Raw genomic sequence first — 13,966 nt, forward strand, 5'->3', positions numbered from 1 at the left:
AAGGTCTCTGGGTGAGCCAGGGGCTGGGCTAGTGACCAGCAAGCCTCAGAGCTCTACCTGTGTCCAGGGTTACGGGAGCACCAGTAACTGTGTCCAACTCTTTATGGGGCACTCGGGCCTGAACTTAGAACCTCATGTTTGCACAGCAAGTGCTCTTACCCACTAGGCCATCCCCACCTGTTCCCCAAAAATGTAAATAAAAGTAGCCGTGGTACAGCCTGTGTGGCTGATACAGGTGGGCAAAACAGGAGAACTGTGGCCTGTTCTCTAAGAGGATGCAATGCCCCCTTAAGTTAGGGTGCCCAAGGATCATCTCAAACATTTGGATGTTTCTGCCCTTTGACCTGGGTGTCTTAGTTTCTCATTTCTTTTTGTTTTCTTTTGCTATTTTTTTTTTTTTTTTTTTTTTTTTTTTTTGAGACAGGGTTTCTCTGTGCAGGCCTGGTTGTCCTGAACCACTCTGTAGACCAGGCTAACCTTGAACTCACAGAGATCTGCCTGCTTCTGCCTTCTGAGTGCTGGGATTAAAGGCCACCACTGCCCAGTTTGTTTCTCATTTCTGTGACAAGAAGCAACTTAATGGACAAAAGCTGCCCACAGTTCCAGAGGGACAGCGTTGGGGGTGGGACATGCGGGTGGGGGTGTGGCAGCCAGCGGGGAGGACATGGTGGCAGGAGGAGGAAGACCTCCTCCAATGGCACTCCTGAAGAGACTGCATGAAGACAGCTTTGATGTCCAGCCCCCAGGCTCCATTTGTACAGTCCAGGATCCCAGCCAGGGATTGATGCCATGCCCATGAAGCTAAGATAACCCGCACCAGCGTGCCCAGAGACCCGTCTCCCAGGTGACTGTCAGTTCTGTAAGATCGACATTTAACACTATCACACTAGGTATTTCAGGTAAGGGCATGGGTTGGTCACTGGAGCAAGGATAGGAAATCCCAAGTGCGGGCACTCCTACAAAAACACTAGTCTCTGGGGCTGGAGAGGTGGTGCAGCAGGTAGTGGAGCTGCTCTTGTAAAGAATATACACCTGAGTCTCAACACACGGTACCCAGTTACCTATAACCCCAGCTCTAGGAGACCTGGTGTCTTTTCCTGGCCTCTGAGGGTACATGCATGCATGTACGTGTGTGTATACATGTACTCATTCATGTGCACACACACACACACACACACACACACACACACACCGAGAGAGAGAGAGAGAGAGAGAGAGAGAGAGAGAGAGAGAGAGAGAGAGAGAAAACAATTTTTTTGGGGGGGGGGTTCCAGACAGGGTTTCTCTGTGTGGCCCTGACTGTTCTGAACCAGGCTGGCTTTAAACTCAGAGAGATCCATCCGACTCTGCTTCCTGAATGCTGGGATTAAAAGAATGTGCCACCGCTACTCTGTGAGATTTCTTTTCTTTCTTTTTTTTTAAAGAAAGAAAGGCTAGTCTGGTGCTTTGCCTGAGAAGGGACCCACTGTAGAGCCTATCTGTCCTTGGCAAGCGCTGAGGAGGTTCTAGCAAGAAGGTCCTAAGGAAGCTTGTGTTGGGCCCTGGCCTGGCCTGTCTGGTTTTATGTCAGCTTGACACAAGGTAGAGCCTTTTGGAAGACTCCCCCGTCAGATTGGCTTGTGGTCAAGCCTGGGTTGCAGTTTCTTGATTGACGATTAATGTATGAGCACCAAGTTCACTGTAAGCAGTGCCATCCTTGGGCTGGTGATTCTGAAGCCTGTGAGAAAGCAGGCTGAGCAAACCATGAGAAGCAATTCAGTAAGCAGCACCCCTCCAAGGCCTCTGCATCAGCTCCTGCCTCTAGGTTCGGCTTGAGTTCTGGCATGAACTTCATTGGATAATGGACTCATAAGTCGTAAGGCAGGGGCTGGAGAGATGGCTCAGTGGTTAAGAGCACTGACTGCTCTTCCAGAGGTCCTAAGTTCAAATCCCAGCAACCACATGGTGGCTCACAACCATCTGTAATGGTACGGATGCCCTCTCTTGGTGTGTCTGAAGACAGTTACTTATAATAATAAAATAAATAAATCTTTAAGAAAAAGTCATAAGGCAAAATAAGCACTCCCACTTTTTAGTAGAAACCCTAACACAGGTCCCAGACAGCCTGGAAGCTCCTGGCTATACCTGGGCCCCTGCCTTCAGGGGCTAAGCATGGTTGTCATCACTTTTTTCCTCCTTCTCTGTATCCTGTCACATCATGTCACAGCCTAATTTCGGAGTGAGGAAGTTGATGTCACAGGGGTTTGGCTTTCTTGCACAGCCCTTACCTGAACTCCTCAGTGTGTGGCTCCCAATGTCTAGGTCCCTCACTGGAGCATTCCCAAAGCTCCCTGTACCTCCTCAGTGTGGTTCTTGGGACATGTGGAAGGCCTGTCACCCTTATCTTCCTGGAACTCCGAATCTAGAGAAAGCAGTTGCAACCGGAAAGGAAAATTCAACAGCCAGTATAGAGGCCAGAGTCCTTTCGATTTTATTTTTAGATTTGTTGTATGTGTATGAGTGTTTTGTCTGCATGTATATGTGTGTGCCTGGTGCCCCCCAAAAGTCAGAAGAGGGTATTGGTTCCCCTGGACCTCCAGTTACAGATGGTTGGGAGCTACCACGTAGGTGCTGAGAACTGACCCCAGGTCCTCTGCAAGAGTTTTGTTGTTGATGATGTTGTTTTGGTTTTGTTTTTTTAACTCTCCATCTTTTGAGGGATCTAGACTAGAGTTCTGAAAGAAGGAACAAAATAGAGATACAGCCTGCCAAATAGAGACCACCTCAATCGGAACCCCTGGCCAAGGTTTCCTGTGGACCCGGAGGCTAACTACGTGGGGCTAAGGGGATCTGGGAACCTGACCCAGCCTCTCAAGCATTGGGTGGTTCCTCTGTGTTCCACAGGACTTGGGTGTAGAGCTATGGAGAGGCCCCGTGTGGAAGTCTTAGTTCTTATTTCCCACGTACCTCTCAGGCCTCAGGGCTTACTCCATAGCCAAATGACAAGGTCACCTGTCCAGTTACCTGGTCTCTAAGGGCCTTGGGTGCTGTCTGCAAGAAGGATGTGGCTGAGGGTTGAGGCGGGAGCAGAGTTTGTCACAAGCCAGGACCATGGACCTCACACAGCTTATAGTGGTAAAAGTCTGTCTGCCCCACAGCACCCAAGGCCAGTGAACAACCCCTTCCCCATGATAGCCCAAGACCCAGGATCCTGGAAGACATAGTTCAGGAAGGAAAATCTAGGACTGAGACTTTTTCCTCAGAGAGGGTCTCACTACATCCTGGATGGGGTGCTGGGACTAGGGGGAGTCTGTCTGACGGTATGTATCCCTGTGAGCTCCTTATAGGAAGTCAGTCCTCCCTCAGACTCTTGCTGTTTTCTATTGTAACTCTCTGGAACACAGAGAAACAGCCCTGGACAGGCTGGAGAAGCAGATGTGTGACAGGCTCAGCGATGCGTAGACTCCCTGAGCCTTTCTGGTCTGCAAGCTTCACTCAGCCTCTGTTGACCAGCCTGCTTGCCTCTGCCTTCTATAGAAGAAAGTATATCAAATATGGAACCTCCTCTCTCCTAGGCTTAAATCTCTTCTGGTACCTGCTGGCTCACTGTGGCTTACACTGGTCCACCCTCAGGAGATATGGAAAACAAAAACAACAGACAGAACCAGAGGTCTGGGCTGTAGGTGAAGTGGGGAGATCTTTTGGGTAGATCTGCTGTCTCTTACCTGAAGGCTACATTGGGGTGGGGGTGGGGAAGAAGCTAGAAGATGGGAATTGGAGTCAAATTTCCCAATCTAATAAAATAGATCTGCCTTCTGATCACTGTCCCTTCCAACCCTTTGTCCTACTCCGACTCAATAGGGAAACTGAACCTCGAACCTCGTTTTTGCTCTTGGGTGAAGGGACAGGCTCTGGGCAGTGGTCCTTACTTGAGGTTATTCTTGCATTAATAACAAATGGTGGCTTTCTAAGGTCATTTTAGAGGAGGGTTACACAGGGAGGCATTGTCTAGTGACAGGTTTCAGGGCAGCTCTCCGGGATCCGTCTTCCTCCTCGAAGACTAAACACCTGCTCAACTTAACACGGTGAAGTAGCAGGGCTAAACCCAGTATGAGGACACGAGGGGTGGAGCCGGGGATTGCGGGGTGGTGTGTGTAAGAAACGTACCAGAAAGAGAGGGGGAAGAAAAGGAGAGAATAGACAGCCAGGCCCCCATCAGGGAGCAGCTCTCGAGCTGCTGTTCCTGGAAGGGTGCCAGGTAAAGACCTGCCCACTGGTGATTCTACCGCATTTTCCTGGTTGAAATGCCCTTTTGGTCCCTCAGCCCACCTCTACAGGGTCTGTAAACTATTGGTACAGAACTGGGAGAGGAAGATGAGATCCGCGTTTGCGCACTCATGCCTCAAGTAGCCGTAGCCTGCCAGATTTGTTCCCGGGGACTGGTTCCCCACCTGCCAGCCTCACGGGTCAGGACCACAGTAGCATTCTGAGCCTCTCTGGCTGTCTCTGGGCCAGGGTCACTTCTGGACTCCAGCCTATCCTAGGATAATGTCCCCACTCGGGGATTTTCAAGTGCTTCTCTCTCTCTCTTTCCAAACCACCCCAGGGCGAACCTCAGCATCTCTCCTCTGCAGTAAGTCTCATCCACAGGACAAGGCTTATTGAAAACCTTCCGGGAGGCGCATCGAAGGCTGGGGAGTGCAGTGCAGTCTTCCCACTCTCCACAAGGCCTGCCCTGGGACACAAACCGAGAAGCCAGAGCCTCGGAGGGACTTGTCTGGAGCCAATTGTATTAAATGATTCCACTAGGTGGTGCTAAAGGTAAATGGTTAGGAATGGAAAAGGCACTAGGGCCTTGGAGGCCACGGGGCTGGGGACTTAAGAGACCCCAAAACTTGATGCATTGTGTTTTTAAAAGCAGGCCTTGGTTTTCAGCTTCCTCTGCAGTTCTACGTGAATGTTGGTAAGTCAGTTTTTACTTGTTTTATTAATAAAACGTAATTTGGGAAAAAAGAAAAAAGAAACCCGGCTCGGTGCTGAGGGTCAGGAGGTTCTGCAGCAGGGATGGTCGGACCTCAGAGCTTCAATTCCAGGCTTTTCTGTTCAGAAGAGGTACGTTTTCTTTTTTACAACATCTTTTATTTTGTTTTTTCTAAGAGATTAATTTATTTTGATTTTTATGTATATGGGGTCTTTTGTCTACACAGAAGAGGTGTGTGCACTACACCCATGCCATACCAAAAGGGGGCATTTGATCCCCTAGGACTGAACTTACAGAGGGTTGTGAGTTGCCAGGTGGGTGCTGGGAACTGAGCTCCCACCCTCTGTTTGCAAGAGCAGTAAATACTCTTAGTGGCTGAGTCATCTCTCCAGACTGTTTCCACAGCCTTCTAATTGGTGAAAATAAAACCGTAACGGTGACTGAATACAGAATGTGGGTCATACAGAATTGCAGTGAGACAAACGGACAACCCCACCTCCACCACAGCTTCCCCAGAGATTAAGCCTTGTATATACATGCTAAGCATGTGTTGCATGATAAAACTTTTGGGGAGATGCTATACACAAGTCTGTCCACCCAATAGAAGGAGTCCCTGACAGACCAAAGTATGGATACCATGAAAGTCCAACTTGGCAAACCATGGGAATCACTGGGGTTGCTTATAGAAGCAGAAATGACTCAAAGACATCCAGCATGGGTGACGGTTCACAAAGCTGGGAACTGGAGCACACTGCACAGCCTGCAGGCAGCTCAATAGATTGGAATCTGTCCTTTCCAGGTATCTCAGTTGGACTAAATATCTTCCAGGCAGTTCAGCTTGTTTCTGCTTCTTCTAGGCAGCTGGTCTGGTCTCAGAATCTTTGCAGCTTAGCTTCCCAGTTCTGAGAGTTGCTCTCGGTTTTCATTGCTTGCTCTGGCGGGGGGGGGGGGGGACCTAGTGAATCCTGTCTGTTTCAGGGACTTCCTAAAGCTATTTTGAGTTGTTTGCCTTCCTGTTTAAGGAAACTGTTAACTGATAACAGCATATTCTGCCACTGGGCTATATAACCCAGCCCAAGAATGAAGTTCTTTTTACAGAAGCCTGCTGGTCAGTTTTGAATCAACTTATCCATAGCCTAACATCACTCAACAGGAAAGAGCCTTGAGGGGTAATCTTCTACACCAGCTTGGCCTGTGAGTTTATTAGTGGAGGTCTGTCTTAAGGTAAAAAAGACCTAGTCTAGCCCAGTCCTGGTAGTGCATGCCTTTAATCCCAGCACCTGGGAGGCAGAAGTAGGCAGATCTCTGAGTTTGAGGCCAGCCTGGTCTACAAAGTGAGTCCAGAGCAGCTAGAGATATGCTACATAGAGAAACCATGTTTTGAAAAACAAACAAAACGAAAAAACCTAGTCCACTATGGGCAGCACTATTCCCTTGGCAGGATCCTGAACTAGGGAAGACTGGAAACAGCTAGATGTGAGTGGAAGAGGTTAAAAACCCAGTTTCTACACTGCTGACAGTAGATGTGACAGCAGACAGCTTCTGCTGTGGCTTCTCTAGTGAAGAATCATGACTAGGAGTTAATTATAAGCTAAATAAACCCTTTCTTACCCTAAGTAGCCTTTGATCAAGGTATTTTATTACAGCAACAGAAATGAATCTAAACCAGAAAGGATGGGGGTTCATTCAGCTAATTGGCACTAAAATTATTGTGTTCCTTTGTAGTGCCAAGGAAGTGTTAGTGAACCCCAAAAGACTGATCAGGAGCTGATCCAATGCAACCACACCAAGGTCTTTATTGGAGCTAGCTGAGGCTCAGCCCACCGCCAACATGCAGAACAGTTTTGGTGAAGAACCCTGAACACTTATTTACTGGGGAAGGGTTTATAGAAAGTGGCAAGTGAGGGGTGAGTGTTTCTAGCCTGGCAAGCATCTAATTGGAGAGCTACTGTGGCCTTTGGCATAACTGGCTGGTGCTGGGAGTCAAACCTAAACTTAACTTCTGTTTCCCTCTGCATTGGTGGTTGTTAGGCAGGGGCAGGCTTGTTGGGGATTAACCTGGAAATGCTAGATTTGTTGGGGGAGATGAACCTGGAGACACAGCTTGTTAGGGTTAACCTAGAAACCAGAGCTAGGTTCGGATAGTTAACTTGGAAACTAATGCTAGGTACCGGCCCTTAGGTCATGTTTTCTGAAATGGAGTCTGACCTTAAAAGATTTGATCTCTCTTTTTAATCAATAAACGGACTGCGAAATGTAAGAGGCAGGCTGAGACCGGCTTTGACAGACTGGCTTTGGCGGGTGGCTTGGTCCTCTCCAGTGTGCGGATTGCAATCATTGCTCTTTTGTTTTGTTTGTTTGTTTAAGACAGGGTTTCTCTGGGTAGCCCCGGCTATCCTGGAACTGTCTCTGTAGACCAGGCTGGCTCAGCGATCTGCCTGCCTCTGCCTCCCAAGTGCTGGAATTAGAGAGGTGTGTACCACCACTGTGTGGCATCTTGCTCAATTCTTTTTCCTGAGTTTTCTGTGCCTTCCTTTAAATTGTGGGTTACAAACCCCTTGGGGATGAGGAACCCTTTCACAGGAGTCGAGTAGCAGATATCCTGCATATCATATTTACATTACTATTCATAACAGTAGCAAAATCGCGTTATCAAGTAGCAACAAAAATAATGTATGGTTGGGGGTCACCTCAACATGAGGAACTGTATCAAAGGGTCTCAGAACTAGGAAGGTTGAGAACCACTGCCTTAAGGCCTTAGGCGGGCTACTAACTTCTCTGATGGCTTCTGCCTACACATCAGACATATTCATGACTCCCTCAGGAGACCATTTCAGCAAGTGACTTTTCAGCTACCTGTCTTCCCATGGCCCCCTCCACACTGGGGCAGGGTGGGGTGGGGGGCTAATTCTAAGGGCTTACGCGGAGACTTCAGTTTTCAGTGTATTCAGTTTTTCATTGGGGCTTCCACACTCATTCGTTTTTGGATCTTCCAAGAATTTCTCAGTGTTTTTGTTTGTTGAGAACACTGTCTAGTTTTCTAGTCATGGCACAGACTTAAAGCAGATGGCCACTTGGGCAGAGAGCCAAATCCCAAAGTGGATCCATCCTGGATTAAGACTAGTTCCTTGGTTTAGACATCTTAACAGTAAGAGAGAGTCTCATTCTCCAAAATAGCTTTAAAAATCTGAGGAGCAATTCAGATTTTTTAAAAATCAGATATAGTTAGCCAAGTAGAGTGGTGCATGCCTTTAGATCTAGCACTTCTGAGGTGGAGGCAGGTGGATCACCATGAGTTTGTCTACATAGAGAATTTCAGGCCAGCCAGAGTGACATAGTGGGATCATCTTGCTCAAAAGTAAATAATATCTTAAAAAGAAAAAAAATATATGTAGGACTGGAGAAATGGTTCAGTGGTTAAGAGCATCGACTGCTCTTCCAGAGGTCCTGAGTTCAATTCCCAGCAACCACATGGTGGCTCGAAACCATCTGTAATGAGATCTGATGCTCTCTTCTGGCATTCATATAAATAAAAATAAAAAATAACATTAAAATCATATATAGTTAAGATATTAATATTATGCCTATTTGCATGTTCATGGTTTTAAAAGCAAGAGCTTAAACTATCTCTCCTGTTCTTTTTTGCAGTTTTTAAGAGAGGGTCTCATGTAGCCCAGGCTAGCCTCAAACTCAGTAAATAGCTAAGAATGACCCTGAACTTTTTGTTGTTGTAGTTGTTTCTCTGTGTAGCCTTGGCTGTCCCGAAATTCAGGCTGGTCTCAAACTCACAGAGATTCTCCTGCCTCTGCCTCCCAAGTGCTGGACTTAAAGGCATACACCATCACTGCCCACTTGACCTGGAACCTCTAAGCCTCCAGACTCTACCTCTATAAGCATGCATCACACATGGGCCATGTTCCATTTTATTTCATACTAGGATTGAACCCTGACCTCATACATACCAAGTGAACACTCTGCCCATTGAACTACAGATTCAGCTTCTCATTCATCCATCCATCCATCCATCCATCCATCCATCCATCCATCCATTCATTTGGTCAGTCGAGATTGCTCAGGCCAGTGCTTGTGAGCCATGTGCACAGCACAATACCACCACCACCATCGGGTTCTTACCCACCCAGGGTTTTACTCATTATCCTAGACACTGTTTTATTGCTAGAAAGAGACACAGTGATCAAGGCAATTCTTATACCAGAAAGCATTTACTTGGGGGCTTGCTTAGAGTTTCAGAGATTAGTCCATTTTCTTGACAGGGAGCATGGCAGCCTGCGGGCAGACATGGTGCTGGAGAAGTAGCTGAGAGCGTACATCTGGATTTGCATGATGTTTGTTTCTTGCTAACCTGTGTGTATTGTGTACACACATGCTTTGGTTTTTGTTAAGGCCTGCTCCTTTTAGCACAGCTGTAGCCAATTTATATTCAGTCTCCATTTTGCTCATAAGGTGAAATTAAGTTCAGGTCCTCAGACTCTGCTTCCCCAGAAGTTATTATCCATGGCTGATGCTGAAGAATGCTAATAAGCCATAAATTTAGGGTTGAATTACTTATGCTTTCTTGTTTCAGTGTACTGGAACCCCTGCCTCACTAGCCGTACCCTTCCCCTCTTCCCTCACTCAGGACCAATCAGCTTTAAGGTTTGCTGATAATACTTTGTCCAGTTAACTAAAATGTTGGGCTGCTCCCCTCCTTGCCCTTTAAACTTTTGAACCTGTCTTTTCCTGTAAAAAGTCTGCCTTCAGGACAGACTGCTGCTATTCAGTCTTGAGGTGTGCATTCAATAAACTCTTCTTGCTTAACTGAGATCAGTGTCTGTATGGTTGGTGTTGCGATTCCTGAACCCCAACAGTTTTGTCTTGAGATAGGTCTCACCATGCTGTCTAATCTGACCTCAGACTCCTGGAAACTCTTTTAAAGCTGAATTTACATGATTAGATTAGTGCTGATCATTTACTCATGGAACCACGGGATCCTAGAATTATGTTCCACATCAGCTCCCGTTACCCTTCCTCCGAGGTTGACTGCCTTTGGGGCTCGCCTGTATTTTGATGAATCTAGAGAGACCATGTAGGCTGCATGCAAAGGGACTGGTTAAAAATGGCATTTCTATTTAGCTACTCTTTACAAGACTCTGCCATGGTCTCTCACAGGTAGGCATGGGTGCATACATGTAGCTCCTTCCTTATGAACTAACCCAACAAGTATTTGATACTACCCTGTGCCATGCCAAGGACACTACCCAGTTTGAATAAGTTCTTGCTATGTAGCTTAGGCTAATGTGGAACTTCCCAGTGGTTACGTCACAGGCAGGATTTCAACCAACTGTGGCTTATTTACTTACTTATTCATTCATTCATTTATTTATTTTCTTTTCAACAACCTTTCCAATGCCCTTCATTTCCAACCTGGACCAATTTACCTCCATTATGCAGCTGATACCAAACTTAGGAAAGATGCTTGATTGATTAGAGTAAAACACTTTCTCGGGGCATGGTGGCTCACATCTTTAATCCCAGTACTCGGGAGGCAGAGGCGAATTTGAGGCCAGCCTGGGTCTATAAAGAGAGCTCCAAGACAGCCAGAGTTACACAGCAAGACCATGTCTCGAAGAAGAAGGAGAAGGAGAAGGAAAAGGAGAAGGAGAAGAAGAAGAAGATGGTGAAGAAGAAGATGGTGATGATGAAGAAGAAGAAAATAAAAGAATAAGATGCTTTAGTCCAGAAATCCCAGACTTAAGCAGTCTTCCTGCCTGTTCCCCTGCTCAAACCCTAAAACCCTTCTATGTAAAATCTGTTATTCCCAATACACTGACAAGAAAACTGAGGCTCAGAGAGGTAATGTGCCCTATTTAAATCCACCTGGTTCTCAGATCTGACCCAGATGCTGCTCCTTTCTTGATGGCAGGTTGCTTCTTTCTAGAGGGAGGTGTTTCGGTATAAATGAAAAATATGGATCTGCTGCTTTTGGTTCCCGTACGTTCTCACTCTGCCCAGTCCATGGGTTGCTCCAGTGTGGAGCTGTGCTTTCTGGCTGTCTCTCTGCATTTGCTTTCACACACTATCCCCTAGGCAGGTTGTTACCATGCCTGACACACACATTCACATTCCAGACAGAGGCGGCCAGATCTCTGACTTCAAGCCCAGCCTGGTCTATAAAGTGAGTTTCAGGACAGCCAGGGCTATACAGAGAAACCCTGTGTCGACAAACAAGCAGACGAAAGAAAAAAGAAAAAAAAAAAGTAGGGCATACTGACATGTGCTTGCAATCTCACACTGGGGGAAAAGAGAGTGTCTTAGGGTTTCGTTACTATGAAGAGAAACCATGACCAAGGCAGCTGTTATAAAGGACAATTTTTAATTGGGGCTCGCTTACAGTTTCAGAGGTTCAGTCCATTATCATCAGGGTGGGAAGCATGTCAGCATGCCGGCAGGCATAGTGCAGGAGGAGCTGAGAGTTCTACATCTTGATCCAAAGGCAACCAGAAGAGACTGTCCTCTATTGGCAGCCAGAAGGGTCTCTTCTGCACTGGGTGGTGCTTGAGCATAGGACCTCAAAGTCCACCCCCACAGTGACTCACTTCCTTCAACAAGGCCACACCCACTCCAAAAGGCCACACCTCCTAATAGTGCCACTTCCCATGGGCCAAGCATATTCAAACCACCACAGACAAGCAGGTCTCTGGGGCTTAGTAGTTAGCCAGTCTCCCTACTTGGTATCTCGGGGCAGGGGAACCACAACAACCCCATGGTGGCCTGTGTAAGTGTTTCTGTTCAAATGGGAGGGTATCTTGGGACTCAGGAGCCCAGGAACCACACAGCTCTGAGGGCAGAAGGTATCCCAGTGGAAGGGCATCCTGAGACACAGGGGCCCAGGAACCACACAGTTCTGAGGTGGGAGAGTGTCCTAGAGGAAGGTCATCCTGGGACACAGGAGTTCTGAAACTGCATAACTTTGAGGGGAAGCCTCCCCAGCAGAGGCATTGCCGCTCCCACAGGAGGGTATCCCCAGCTGAGCTGAGGAGCTCAGGAGTCTTAGCCCTAGCTCCTTCATTTTTTCTCTTCTCTTCATTGCTTCTTTTCTCCTTGGCTTCCTCTCAAGAGTCATGCCAGGCAGGAAATCTCACAAGATTTATTGGAGGGTCCAGGGTGTGGAGGGAGAGGAATCCAGGAATGGCTGCCCTCTGCTTCTGGGAGCAGAAGGTAGGGAACTGGACAAAGAGGCAGGCAGTGCTTATATAAGATTTCTGAGGGGGCGAAGCTTCTTGGGGGGGGGGCAGAGATTTCCAGAGTGAGGATTGGTGGGATTTTAAATCCTGAGCTTGAGGGAGCTCAGGGATTGGTGGGATTGGTGGATTTTCCTGTTCAGGGGTTGGTGTTTTTTTTTTTTTTTTTTTTTTTTTTTTGCCTCCCTTTTTCTTCCATTGGCCCATGGGTTAGGGTGAGAAGTTCTTCCCGCTGCAACTGGCTTTGCTGAGGTGCTGTCTCTGTGGGGATGCTCGGGAGGTGGGGAGGCTGGAGAAGAGGTGCTACCACTGTGGACAGCTCCTGTGGAACAGCTCCTGCTGTGGAGTTTCAAGAAAGCTGTAGGCTGATGCAGGGAAGAAGGTGTCACCACCATGGGCATCTCATGCTGGCAGTAGGCTGAGGCAGGAAAGGTGTGTCACTGTGGATGGTATCCGAGGGGCATCTCCTGGTGAGGCAGAGAAGGCGGTTCACCACCGTGGACAGATCCTGCAGCTCCTGGGACAGCAGCAGGCTGAGGAGATGTGGTGGTGCCACTGTCTTGACAGGAGCATTCATTTTGGGCAGCTCCCATGGGACAGTTTAGTGAGGCAGTCATAGGAAGGAACTAAGGGAAGAAGGGGCTGCTGCTTTGAAGGTTCTTGGGCTCAGTGGCTTTTGTGGTGCTCTGCTCGGGAACTACAGCCTGTGTCTTAGGAAAGACACCTGAATCCTGTCTTTTTAAATCTTTTACTTAATTTTCATTTTTAAATTGTGTGTGTGTGTGTGTGTGTGTGTGTGTGTGTTTAGGCCACATATATTTCAGTGCACCACATTTGTGAGCCACCATGTGGGTGTTGGGGACTGAACCTGGGTCCTCTGGAAGAGCAGTCAGTGCTCTTAACTGCCAAGTCATCTCTCCAGCCTTATATTTATTTTTATTTTTTTATCGTGTGTTTGTGTGTGTGTTTGTGTGTGCATATGCACGTATGTTTTTCACATGTGTGCAGGTGCCCATGTAGGTCATTGGCTTCGGGCTTCTGATCCCATGGAGTTGGAGTTACATGTAGGTGGTTGTGGGGAGCCTGGCATGGGTGCTGGGAACTGAACGTGGGTCCTATGTAATAACACAGCAGGCTTTAAACCTCTGAGTCATTTCTCCAGATCCATTAATTTTTAAATAACATTTATTGTGTGTGGGCAGGGAGAGGGAGTGCGTTCAACATGATGCACGAGTGGAGATCAAAAGACTACTTGTGTCTGTTCTTTCCATCCATCACTAGGTAGGTCCCGGGGGTCAAACTGAGGTTATTAGCCGCCAGCACCTTCACCCGCTGGCCCTGGCCCTTACAACTCTGGTTTATGTGCTCTGAAGAATGCACAGATAAGATACCCATCGCTTTCTACCCTCTACGCGGTGAATAACTCTCAGGAAAAAACTGATACAGGGAAGGTTTCATCACCGTGGGCAGAAAAAAAAAAATCAGGAAGCAGTAGCGCCGCCGGTAGTCGCGTTCTCGGTTGCTAGGACACCTCTCCGGAAGTGGAGTGCGCCGAGGCGGACTGGTTGCGGTAGAGAGGCCGGGCGGGGTCCTGTGCGCCGTGGGCGTGGCCGCGCGTGGAGATTGCGCACGCGCGGGCGGGCGCACGGGTGGAGGATCCGGGCGGTTTATCTCCTGCTACCTACTTGGTCAGTGTCTTCGATGCTCCCCGTCGTTTCCTCTGCTGCTCTCCCGGGACTTGCCTTGCCTTCCGATTGCTGTAATT

The sequence above is a fragment of the Micromys minutus genome, assembly GCF_963924665.1.
Source record: "Micromys minutus genome assembly, chromosome: 27".
Lineage (NCBI taxonomy): Eukaryota > Metazoa > Chordata > Mammalia > Rodentia > Muridae > Micromys > Micromys minutus.